The sequence below is a fragment of the Narcine bancroftii genome, chromosome 7, assembly GCF_036971445.1.
Source record: "Narcine bancroftii isolate sNarBan1 chromosome 7, sNarBan1.hap1, whole genome shotgun sequence".
NCBI lineage: Eukaryota > Metazoa > Chordata > Chondrichthyes > Torpediniformes > Narcinidae > Narcine > Narcine bancroftii.
In genome coordinates this window covers 12707460-12721040 of record NC_091475.1, presented here as the reverse complement: position 1 = coordinate 12721040, position 13581 = coordinate 12707460, and the positions used below count along the sequence as shown (strand labels likewise).

The 13581-nt window shown below is 43.4% G+C and overlaps 1 protein-coding gene and 1 long non-coding RNA gene across 3 annotated transcripts in view; one reads left to right on the top strand and one right to left on the bottom strand.

The window, feature by feature from the left end:
• The window catches only part of LOC138739957 (cell adhesion molecule DSCAM), a 454986-nt gene that overhangs the window by 299468 nt on the left and 141937 nt on the right, over nucleotides 1-13581 (bottom strand). The gene's annotated exons all lie outside the window — the stretch shown is intronic.
• Nucleotides 1-13581, top strand: part of LOC138738519 (uncharacterized) — an 85411-nt gene that overhangs the window by 54444 nt on the left and 17386 nt on the right. Inside the window, exon 3 of one of the 2 annotated variants that reach the window (XR_011341580.1) lies at nucleotides 948-1035. This is a non-coding gene — a long non-coding RNA (uncharacterized lncRNA). Of the gene's footprint in view, nucleotides 1-944; nucleotides 1036-13581 lie in introns of both variants that reach the window. The other variant, XR_011341581.1, reaches the window with a different exon arrangement.

Below are 13581 nucleotides of genomic sequence, written 5' to 3'. Positions count from 1 at the left end.
GGTGCAATAAATGCTGCCGTTGTCAGCGTTGCATCCCACTTACAACAGGAACACTTGCCAGAAATGCTCCCCTGCGAATTGCTTCACGCTCGTGCAGAGGGCGTGAGAGGAAAGAGCAAGAAAGGCCAGAAAGCAGAAGGCTAGTGCAGCTTCAGGGAAGCTCATTCATGCATCAACCATCTCAAAGGTCTGAATGTAATGGTACAAAAGGGGAGGTGGGAGAAGGAAAGTTACGTCACTGACATTAGACCTGACAGGCCAGAGATGCAGCTCAGAAATTAGGATGCGGAGAAAATGACAGGTGCACAAATGCCTCAAGTTCAACCTTATGTTCCAAAGCAATCCTGCAAATCACTCTAATCAAGCAGAAGCTGGTTAGGATGGATTTTAAATTATACCATTTGTGAATAATTTCATTTTCATCTTTTTCCCTTTCCCTTTTGATTTGGTTATATTGTTTTTCTCTTCCCTTCCACTCTGAATATATTTACGAAGTTTCGACAGCGCTGCTCAACACAGCTGCATAATGAGGACCTGTCAAAATGATTGGAATGGTGATGATAGATGGCAATGTTAGCTGCAGCTCTGCTCAGCCACAATATAATGCAGCCAGGCTGATCATAAAATGGGTGAAATTTTTTTAAAAACTAGCATTACAAACAAACAATGCAGGAATATTAAACAGCACAGTACGTCAGTTGCGATTAGAGACACTCCCTCAACTGGAAGTGACAAGGTCTTCCAACACCCAGCACAACTGTGTGACATCGTTAGACAGTTTTCCCCAAGAAAATAAGTAATATTGGCCCACAACGATGAAGGATTCAATAATAAAAATGCACACAAAGGCCTTAAAATCATACCGTTACACACAAATGAGTTAATGCTTGAAGGTATTTGACTGAATCTTTCTAATCTGTGTATTTTGTTTTGTTTGGTTTCAGTAGAACACACAAATATGCTCTTCACCTTACCATAATCTCTGGAAGGATACTGACTATTGGAATGCACCAACCTGCATGGACACTTGAGCAGGTACAGACAATTGGGCTACAAGGTTTCCTTTTGTATTGCTGTATGGGATAAATATTCAGCACCAGGAAAATGCAAAAAATGATTACAGTAAAGCATTGAGTAAAACTAAATAAGAATAAAAGAAAAGGTGAAAAATACATCAGTTTAAAATTGGCATGCCTCGCTGTTAGTTTGCCAATCCACCACTCGAGCACCAGGCGGCACCTGGAACCAGTTCCTGCCTTGTGACCAATGTAGACAGAGATTCCATTTCATCGGTCATTATTTTGAACAAATTCCCCCCCTAATTATGATGCACTTGTGATGGTAAGTACAGTACAGTATTTTTCTTTTAAACTGTTTATTCTTAATCCAGGTATATTATTCAGGCATTGTAAGATTAAGTCTCAAGTAACCAGAAAATACACTTATTCATCATAGGTGCCTGATACCAGAGGCTTTACAGTAGGTTTACTTTGTTCCCATGACTGGGTTTGTAGAATAGAGATGATGGCCACAACCTTTCCCATCTGTCAGCATTTTTGGCCAAGGAGTATATTGCAATGGCAATTTAGTTCTGTCAAGAAAGGTGAATAAGCCAAGAACCCCTCACATTTTGCAATAGTTTCAATCTAGTATAACTCAGAATTAAGACTGTTCTTTTGTTCCCCTCCAAGCAGGCTATTTCTCCCTCTCTCTCTCTACGGTAGAGGTAGCAAGCATGATGACAGTTTGCTTTGCACCCACTCCAGACCATCTCCCCCCTTGGATTTTCGATTAAACTGCGGCTATTTTTGTTTGTGTAGCTCTGGAAGGAGCCTTCAGGAGCTTCCAAACTACCAGAATCTCTGACAGCTGATGCACCTGCAGAATCGGAATTGACATTACTTTGGTGATTAAATCACTCCCCTTTTTGTCTTGTCAGGGCTAATCTCCGTCTCCTATTAGATGCAGGGTCACTCTTAGAGGACGTTGGAAGGTTGATGAGCAGTGGAAAATGTGCGTGTGTCTATGTGTAAGATCAAGTGATGGAATGAGCAGCCAGAGATATTATCAATTCATTTTCTAATTGAATTTTAGTTTAATAATCTGTTCTGTTATTTCTTTCTATTTCGAACAAGAACAGCAAAACAAACTGTGGGCTTAAGTTATTCCACTCACATCATTTATAAGAAAAAAAATATAGGTTTACTGTACTTCTATAGCTAATATCTATTCCATGCATGGAATAAACACTGTAAATGGTCAGCCAATAACAGGCCATTCAGCCCATCAAAACTCACTTCTAGCTTCCTACTCTGATTTTCGGGAAAATTTTGAACTATTTTAATAATTCACCCTGACATTCAGACAATAATTTTCAGAAGAAATTTTCTCTTGTGTTAGTCTAGAAGCAGTAAACTTGGGTAATTCCTGGGACGACAAGTCAAAGCAGCCAAAGATATGTCCTCTGTGGTGAAAAATGGGTGATTTATTGAAACATAAGTGGGGTATGTTGCTGAGATGTTTTCAGTTATGGGAGGGGGTCAAATGAGGAGACAAATAACAGGATAAGGGAATAATTATTGAATCTGGTAATACATGGAAGATCTTTCTCACGAATATTCATGCAATTCTCAAATTTTTCTCCACCGCAGGGTGTGGAGATGAGAGGACTGGAGTTATTTAAAGGAGATTGGAATACTTTGGAAAGGTCTGGAAATTAAAGGGTATATCGAACAAGTACAGAAGAACTGAGGTATCCATAATTGTATTAAAGGTCAAGGTCAAACATGGGGACCCAGCTGCTGCTGTAGTCTTGAGTCTTGTGTATAACTGATATAAAGCCCCCCATTACTGAGAGGTGTCACTGATGTTGGGAACCCCATTACTGAGTGGTGTCACTAATGTAGGGAACCCCATTACTGAGAGGTGTCACTGAAGTGGGGAACCCCATTACTGAGAGGTGTCACTGAAGTGGGGAACCAGATTATATGCTCTGTATTTAGTGTAAAAACATTGATCCTTTTGGGAAATGCTTCAGTCAGAAAAGTGGTCCCAAACCAGTATTGTTGCAGCCTCATGGCTCAAGGAGTTTGGCTCTGTTCTTGACTTTGAGTGCTGACTTTGTGGTTTTGCATGTTCTCCTCATGGGATTCTCCCAGTTTGCACCTTTTAAAGATAAGTGCATACTCTAATGTAATTGGCAAAAGAATTGAAGTTGAATTCTTTGGATATGTGACAGAGAATAAATGTCAGGGGTGCACAGCAACAAGGAAAGGTGGAAATGGGGTTGACGCAGATGCTCTGTGGGACCAGGCTATAACCTGTTGAAACACGTCTCAGAATCACAGGGTCATGTGGCATGGAATGAATGACCTGCTGTGGCATAACAAATTAGGAATTTTTCAGGCGAAAGGGGAAGCAAGGATAATATATATATATATATATATATATATCTACACACTCATATTAGCATTTGTAACTTGCAGTTAATAGAAATCCCTCCATCCCCTTGATATTGTTGAGTATACCTCAAAGCCTCTTTAATGCTACGATTGAGCCTGCATCCACCATTACTCCTGGCAGCCCTTTCCTTGTATCAATCACTTTGTGGAGAAAATTTGCACCGTACCTCTCTTTTCAACTGTACCTTACTTTTTAAAAAAAAATTTAGACATACAGCATGGTAACAAGCCTGTGCCATCCAATTACGCCCAATTAACTTACAATCCCTGGTACATTTCGAATGGTGGAAAGAAACCAAAGCCCCCGGGGGAAACCCACGCAGATGCAGGGAGAACATACAGATGCACGGGATTCAAAGCTCAGTCCTGTTCGCTGGTGCTGTAATAGCGTTGCACTAACCATGGCATCAAAGGCATCCCCTAACCTTAAATGCATATCTCTTCATGTGGAACTGTTTCCACCTGATTCCCAGGTGAATTAGCATACTTAACAGCAGAGAGGCACAGAGCGATCATGGAGTACAAATCCACAGATCCCTTAAGGTTAAGGAGGCGCACGGTGTGCTGGCCATAATTAGTCGGGGGATTGAGTGCAAGAACCGTGTGGTAACGTTAAAGCCCTATAAAACAGTGTGGACCACATTTGGAGTATTGCATTCGGTTTTGGTCACCTCATTGCAGAAAAGACATGAAAGCTTCAGAGACGGTGCAGAGGAAATCTATCAGGATGTTGCCTTGAATGGTTGACGGAGCTGGGGCTTTTCTCTTTGGAGCAATGAAGGATGAGAGATGACTTAACAGAGGGATATAATATTATGAAGACATGGACAGGGTGAACAGACAGCACCTTCTTTCTGGGGCTAGAATAGCAAACACCAGAGGACAGCTGTTTAGGTGAGTGGAGGAAAGTTTAAGGGAGATGTCAGAGATAGGTTTTTTTTTTAACTCAGAAAGTGGTGGTGACTGCAACACATTGTCAGTGCAGACATTCAAAAGACTCTTAGATAAGGTCTTGGATTTAAGGAAAATAGAGGGAGGGAAAGATTAGATTGTCATAGAATAGATTGGCACAACATTGTGGACTGAAGGCCCTGATATGTTCTATGTTCTCTGAATTCAGACACAGATTTCTGGAATTTCGATCATGCTGTTTTGAATGATTTTATAATTAGTGTCCATGTACTTTGAACCAAAATATGATAGAAATTCGTCATCTCCGCTTATAGGAATTTGTTTCAACTTAGGCAGTCAAATTTTTATTGACTTTTTATTGTTCAGTTTCTGATTGATTGCAGCCGCTATTTACCCTCTGGAGATTTGCTTTCACCCGCTATTTATGAATTGACAGCATGTGATGGGGCATTAAATTGACTCGGAGACGCTTTGAAAATGAGGGAGAAGACAGTGCAGTTGTGAGGCTGTGACATTTATAGCACAGCCTGCAATCTCTAGGCGGCTCCATTCCCCTCATTTTTGAGTCATGGCAAAGCTATGAGCCTTCATGCAGACGCATCGAAGATCCTGAGAGGAACAAGATCATAAAGCCGCTGGGGAGAAAAGGGACATTGAGAGTGTTATGGAAAGACAGCCCAAGACAGGAAATGACTACAATAAACCAAAAGGGTAACACTGGAAAAAAAACCAGTGGACACAGATGGAGAAAACAGTCAAATAAATAACTATCACATTGAATCTGTCCTGATTGATGCTTTGCAGGACAAAATGTGGCATTGTGTTGTGAGATCTATTATGTTATTGCAACCATATTTTAACAATTTTTTTTCAGGAAAATCTATCTTCTTGTAAAGATTATGCATTTTTTTTTGCCATTCCATATCTTGCCCAATATGCTGAACTATAACTTGTTTGGGACAGACTACACACCCACTGCCAAGCTCCTTGAGAAATGGGCACATTTGTTCCACCAGAACATCTAATAGTAACGATTTATAGCATTCTCAGCCATACACCGCTCAATGAAATAGCCTCCAGTCAAATATTTTCCATCCAGTTGGACCGTATTACAGGCCAAGCATGCAAACCAGTTCCTCGGCAGCAGGCCCTGGTTTTTCTGCACGCACAGATCTTGGGTCTGAGCACAGACTAAGAGAGGAGGAGGGAGGCTAATTCATCACATTTCTGTTGACTGATTGGATAAAAGATTAAAAAGAAAAGCAACGACCTTCCTTTTGGTGTCAAGCTGAGCTGACTCCCCATCTGTGACAACACCTTATTTTACGTCTGGACACTCTCCAGCCGGATGGCATTGACTGTGAATTCTCTGATTTCACCCTCTCTTCCCCATCTCTCTGTCTTTTTTCTTCCAGCTCTCCACCCCCTTCCCTCTCCATTCACGGAGCCATTTCCCCCTCCCTTTGTTTGCTGGTGTGCTCTCCCTCCCTTATCCACCTATTACCTGTGCTCCTTCCTCCCCCTGCCACCACCCACCCCCCCAGCCCATTGTTTTGTTCGAGCGACTGCCTACATTTGTTTCCTACCTTGACGAAGGAATCAGGCCCGGAATGTTGGTCATGTATCTTTGCTGAGTTTATCCAGCGTTGTGTTTTTATTTTGTGTTATTAAATGTCTTAAGCCTGATGATGTGTAAATGGCTCAGCCCATCTTCAGCTCCAAGTTTCTTTCCAATTCCCAGCCATCCAAACTTGAAAATATATTCACTGTGTGCTGTGCTGCTATCCTGGAATGTCCTGTCAAAGAGTAGTGCAGAGACACTTCGCAAGTTTGATTGCAGTGGTTCAAGAAGGTGACTCACTTCCATCTAATGAGGCCAACTGTATGTCAACACTCTGAAAATCAATTTCCACAATCAGCTTGCCACATGTGCTATCCATTCTGGTCTTGAAGCAAACGCTCCTATTTAATATCCAGGCTGCGGTCGGGGCACACACACACACATACAGAAAGGCATCCAGCGCAGTTTGGTGATAGATGCTCTTTGAACTACCTGAAACCTGTTGGTCTTCCAGCACAGTGAGACATCAGTGAAGTCATGCCGTGGTTGATGTAGTTTGTGAACATGGCCCCACATGGAAGGTTCGTTCAAAAGATTAGATTCCATGGGAAACAAAGTAAGTTGGCAAATTGCAACCAAAGTGGGCTTGATAATAAGAGTCGGAGAGATTGACGAACAGTTCAAGATTCACGTTTCGAGATTCCTTTTATGTCATGAAATAAAACAGGTGTAATATCTCATGAAATTTGCCATCAGTTCAAATTACCGGGTGCCACTTGCAGTCAGAGAGAGAGCAGCAAAAGACATTTGTCTCCAATGCTCCCACAGCCTCCGCAGCCACACAGCCTTCAGTCTAAACCATTGGCAACCTGGCCTCCAAATTTACTTAACCACAATGGTCCATCGCCTTCTGTTCTCGATGATTCAAATACTTGTCTCAATGGTTCTTAAAGATTGGTGAGAGCAAGTGCGTCCACAGTCATTTCAAGTCGCGCATTCCAGTCTCCAATCCCTCTCTGGATGGAAAAAACTTAGGCCTCCTACATCTCACATTTAATCTCTGCCCTCTTGTCTTCAAAACCCACCATGGTAAAGGACTTCTACTATCTGCCGAATCTTATAGTAAAAATCAATAGTGTATAAATGAATATCATGGAACCACAGAATACTGCAACAAAGAAACAGGCCCTTTGGCCCATCAAGTCCATGCCAGACTATTAGTCTGCCTGGACCCATTGACCTGCACCTGAACCATCGCCCTCCATTCATCATAATTTTATCAGCATCTGTCAGGTCACCCCTAAGCTTTCCTCATTCTGGGGAAAGCAGGCACAGCTTTCCCAGTCTCTTCTATGAGGTGCCCTCCTCTGACAGTTTGCAATTTTGCTGTTTGCCACTCACTGATTAAACTGTTCACTAAAATCAGTAGGCTGGACCTCTGTTGAACTGCCCCAGCATCAGTACTCTGGAGAAGTCGCGTGACCAGCTGGGATGCATGCTGATGATGTCACTTCCTTTGTTTGACCGGTGATTGGCCCTCAGTGATGTGCCTCAGTCATCTACTGTTTTGGACTGCGGAATGGCTTCATGGTTGGTCCTCACCCCAACCCTTGAAAATGTCTCCAATTAGCTGGGAGGAAGCAGGAGCAAAACCAGTGTAGGGCCAGTTCCTGTCTCAAATAATAATAGAGGAAGGTCCAGAAATGTCTGTGGAAAGAAATCCAAGTTGACATTTCCGTTCTCCCTTCATATATCTCTATGGATGGCATATTGAGTCGATGGTCACACAGGCAACATTCACCAAATTCACTCTCCTTTCACCCACACCCCCAACCCAATTCCTACTCTCTGCACTACCCCACCTCAAACCCCACCCCAGAGATCTCTCAGCAAGCAGATATCTTAGGAAAGACCAGATTCTGCCAAAAGAAAGGATCCCACCCCTCACCCATCAGCTGCACATAATGTCCGGGATATTTCACCTCCCAGCATCAAGACAAGTGATTGGCTTCAGTAGCACTTGTTATGGGGTGACGTCGCATTAAAGCCAGTTCATCGAGGAATCGCAGAGAGGTTCCAGCTGCGTGGGGGATTATGGATAATGAAGACAGTCATTGATCCCACATTAAAACAAAGTGGAACCTGAGGCTCCTTCTTCCAGTTCTTCTGCCCAGCACTGACCCTCCGGCATGCCAAGCCCAGCTCTTCATTCCCATCTTTTGTCCATTGGACTCCCTGGCTCTGCTTCTCCATGTCCACTCCTCAGCATCCCTCCTCCTTCCTCTTGGGCTGTGGAGCTCAGCACCCGGGTCCCTTCGCCCTCTGGCCCCGACGGCCTGGCAGGCTCTGACTCTCCTTGCCCCCGCTGGGCCTCTACACTCTTCAGGCCAGACTCCCTCCACTCCCCCTCACCTTGCCTGTCCATTCCCGCGCCCTCTGGCTCTTAGCTGCCCTCCGGTTCCTTGATCCCGGCAGCCTTGGTGAAGAAGAAAGCAGGCAGAGGGTGAATGGGAAGAGGACATTTTCGTGTGGCAGGAGGGGGTCCTAAACCCAGCAACCACCATGGGAGCCCTGGGGGTGGCTCCTGGGTCGCAGGCTGATGGCATCATCGTGATGTAATCAGACCCCCTTAGCAGCTGCATTCAGCGGCATTGCCATTAAGGAGCAAGATGGAGCAACTCGGTCCATGTCTGGGACTACCCTCCTGGACAGATAGGAGTCTGCATCCAGCCTCTGCTCTCAGCGTTTATATAAAGGCAGATGAAACAATGTTAAGCCAGAGAATATCCACCTTTACATTTGCTTTTTCTCCAACATCAAAAATGCTTAAAGATGAGTAACCAGTCTGTTGGTAGCCAGCACAAGTATTGGTAAATCATCCCCCAGTTCCAGACACTGTCTGACTGGAAACATAGGTCAGTTGAGATCATGGGAAGAAATACTCCTTTACATCTTTTTTGTGACGGTAAGGATTTTTTTTTTCTCCCACAAATGAAGCAGCCTTTCTGTTAGATGGCTCCAAGATAGGTTGGTGACAGCAGCTTGGAGATGTTTAGCTCATGAAGTGACAGTGAGTGGGAGTTGCGCCCGGTTAGCACGAGTGGCAGGCCCGCTCCCACCACCAAGCCAGCTGAAGATCACACAACACTCGTCTCTTTGAACAGCCATTTTCAAAAAATGGAATTAAGTACCCGAGAAGTAAAGCCAATTCTCCTTGCTTTCATCCTGTAGTTACTGCCTTTGGAGCGTGCAAAATGTTGGGTGACAACGTAAGGGGTGGTCTGAATACAACTGGCACTACAACAGTTTTAACAAGGAAAAATAGTTAATTATTCGGCGGTGAGTATTTCATAAAGACCGGCAGGATACGACAGCCCACTTCCACTTCCCGGGAACCTTCTTCCTCCCCTCTTCATCTCACCCTCTCAGCAGGATCTTCCATTCTTTGGGACCCATGAGAGACAGTGCACGCTAGAATCTGGAATGAAGCACAAATGACTGGAGGAACTCAGTGGGTCAGATAGCATCAGTGGGAGAATAGTCACGTTTCAGACCAGAACTCTTCATTGAGATTCCTTTCTCCCACCCACCCCCCCCTCCCCTTCACTTATCCAGCTTTCCACTCAATGTATCTTCGACAATCACCTGAACTATTTCAATTGCTAGCAATTTCCACCTTCGCACTAATTTCTACAATAAGTCATAATTCTCAATTGAACTTATGAGCGATTACTTGCAATTACTACTTCTACAAGAGGTAGGAATATCTTCTTGACCTAACGCACTGATGCCCTCATGAAGAAAGCAAAACATCTCACCCCACCACCTCGAAGGCAGTTCGGGATGGGCAATAAATGCTGACCTCACCAACAATGCAAAGATCCTGGGAAACGAATTAATTAAAAAATTAAATAAATAACGTCAATTATCCAAGCCGAGAGTGCTCACAGGTTGAATTGAGCTTTGAGTGCCACATGACTCGGTTAGGCCAGTGTAGGATCAGTACCTCTGGTGAGTGGTAGAGAACTAGACAGAGATAGGGATCATCAGATGACTAGGAAGTGGCCGTCAGATCACTGGGTCATTGGTTCGGGACCATCAAGAGATTCAGTGGGTCTTAAGTTCAGGGGTTAAGAATGCAAGAACATGGGAAATGAGTGTAGGTTATCTGGGTCCCTATCCCTCCCCCCAGCCTTCTCTGTCATTCAACATGATCAACTTTTTCAGCACTGTTTCCAATAATCCGTTGCGTTCTTCCATATCTAAATATCCATTGAGCTTCTTTTTGAGTGAATTGAATGGCTGAGCCTTCCAATCTCATTCATCGTATTCTGAATGAAGAAATGTCTCCTTATTTCACTCCTACCTATTATTATGAGATTGGTACCTCTGCTTCCTCACTCCTCAGCCAGGCACCGTCGGCATAGTTATGGCGGGAAAGACCCATGAGAACCATTGGGGTAATACCTTAGGGCACGCACGAGGAGGGCAACACCCCAGGTTGATGCACAACAACCCAGAAATCGTTGTCCCCATGCTTGGCACTGTGTAAAGTCTATTTCCAATGGTATCTTGACTCTGCTTCTGAATTTGGTTGGAGTGTGGTCTTCATAATCTGGATATATTCATCAAAGGGGAGTTATAATTGAGAAGCAGGTAGATCCTCTGCACCAGCCATCCTCAACAAGGGCCGTAGGGCACCCTAGGGGATAACAACATGATTAAGAGGGGAAACAGACTAAAATTATAAATTTTTTATGCTTTTTATATAGTCGGTAGCAGAGAAGTATGGATGAAGTGAACTGACCTTGACAGCTGCACAGGGAACGGGGATCCTACAAACTTTAAGGGGCCAGAGCCAAAAACAAAGGGTTAAGAATAGCTGTTCTACATTATCTAGACAGGTAAATGTTTGCATTTCATCATTAGTTATAAGCATCAAATAAACCAGTGCCATAACTGCTCTGTGATTAGTAAGGAATTGCTTAAGGTGGTATGTGAGTGGAAAAAAAAGTTTGAAAGCCACTGTTTTAATCCTCCCTAATTGACTCGTTATGTGTACGGTTTCATAACTCCAAAGGAAATGGTCCAATGGCAATTTTTCTCAAGCAAAATATTTCAGTAACAATTGGGTCTAGAGCAGTGATTCTCAACCTTCCCTTCCCACTTACATCCCACCTTAAGCCATCCCTTACTAATCACAGAGCACCAATGTCATAGGGATTACTTAAAGTTGTATGTGAGTGGAAAGAAAAAGGTTGAGAAACACTGGTCAACACGTTACTCTCCATGTTTGCAATGTCTCTCATCCAGGAAAATACCCATCCTTTGAGATAAGTCTGCCTTCTCCCATTTTCGCCTCCTGAGCCAATCAAATTTCTCTTTTGTGTAATCTTACACTCTAAAAATAATGCTCTGAATATCAGAAACTCAAGCTGAAGTTCAAGTTTATTGTCATCTGACTGTACACATGCATTCAGATGAAACTGCGGTTCTCCAGACTACACACACATACACACACACACACACACACACACACACACACACACACACACAAACACCCACACACCCACACACACACCCACACACACACACACCCACCCACACCCACACACACACACACCCACACCCACACCCACACACACACACCCACACACACCCACACCCACACCCACACCCACACACACACACACACACGATACACAGCATATACACATAAAGATATCATTTAATTAAATATTTCCAAAAATTTGGGATGATTTTCTCAGTTGCAGGATATTATTCATCAATCCCACTACCTGTGGGAAGAAGTTATGTCCCTGCCTGGTTTCGAATTTCCTGTACCTCCTTCTTCATGGTAGTGTATGCTGGATAGGAAGTGTCCTTCATAATTCTTTCCCTCACTTTCCAATTGTAAGAAACTCCTTATAATCTACACCTCTGACCAACTTTTTGGTTATCTGCAAAACACTTCTGAGAACTGCCTTGATAAATTTCAAAGATTCTAGTTCAGACAGCCTTGTCTACCCATCCCAAAAGGAAAGCACTACAGTTCCTGGAAATCCAAAATAACACAAGGAATCCTACTAAATACTCCAAATGCTGGCAGCATTTGTGGAGGGGAAGAAGTTGACCGTTCAGGATTGACCTGAGACTTTCTTTCAGCTTCTCTCCTCTCCACTGATGCTGCCCGACCTGTTGAGTGTTTCAAGCATTTTCTTTATTTCATGTTGTGCAACGATTGACATTGGCGTCATCTATAATAGTAGGTCAGCCACTTGGGTCCAGCATCGCACTATTTATTACATTAGAACTGTCAATCACTGATCTGCAGGACATTTCTCATCACAGAGTCTTGCCGTTTGTGGATCCTGAATGTGTTTGTCATCACACTGCCTTCAGCCACTGACGAAGATCACACCTTTGTAACAATAAGACTGTCACTTGGGACTTGAGCTCACTGACGGATGACATAACTCCTGTTTTAATACTGTAAATGAACTGGCTTTCATACTTTTAATATGTGTCAGAGAGAATGAAAAAAAAGGACTGAAAAGGCAGCGGCACATTAATCAGCACAGAGAAATTTACTAATGAAATCAATGGCACATCAACTCTTGTCTCCAGGAGAAAGCATGAGAGGTTGCTTAAAAGAGAAAAAAATATTCACTTTACACTTAATTAATATTTCTGGGGGCTTTTATCTAACACTTTATATGATGGACAATTTAATTTTGAGTTCTTCTCACTGAAACCTTCTCTAGAATATCATTTTACATTTTAGTCCTTTAAATGTATTTTAATTTTTCTGTCATGCTTCTTTGATTACTTCAGTGGAATCAATTCTGGTAAAAACAGGCGCAACAAATTGCTTTTAGGAAAGGTTCTCAGGACAACAAATCATCCAAAGGTTGCTTCTGAAGAAGGGAAGGAGAAGACATTGTGCAGTGGATAACAACTGAGGAAGGATTAACAGTTCAGATGAGAAAAGAACATGGATTTCCATGGCATCTTCCACATCTTCTGGACAACCCACAGAGCCTTACAGCGATGGAAGTACACTTAAAATTACGACGTCATTGGGAAAACCTATGTGGAAACAGGGAATTTGGCCTGTTGAATATGCACCATCCAGGAGGGCAGAGGGAGAGGGGAGGAAAGAGAGAGAGAGAGAGAGAGAGAGAGAGAGAGAGGTGGGGGGCATGGGAGAGAAGGGGTGGGGAGAGAGAAGGGGGAGAGGGAGGGGTGAGAGAGAGGGGGGGAATTAAAGAGATATTTACATTCATCCTATGTTAATCTTTTTTTTTAAATTCTCCCCACTTTAGACAGGGTATGCAGGAGATTTACCAGGATGCTGCCGGGATTGGAGAACAGGATTTGTGAAGCAGGATTAATTAAGATAAAGCTTTTTCTCTTTAGAGTAATGAAGGATGAGAGGTGACTTAATAGAGGTGAGTACAATTATGATGGGCTTAGATAGGGTGGACAGTCAGAACGTTTTGGCTGGTGGAGAAACTGTCCTTGCTCAGGCTCAGTACCCCTCTCTGTAACTGGATTCTGGACTTCCAAATGGAAAGATCACTGTCTGTCTGGGTCAGTAGAAGAACGTCAAGCACCATAATGTTGGGCACTGGCACACCTCAGGGC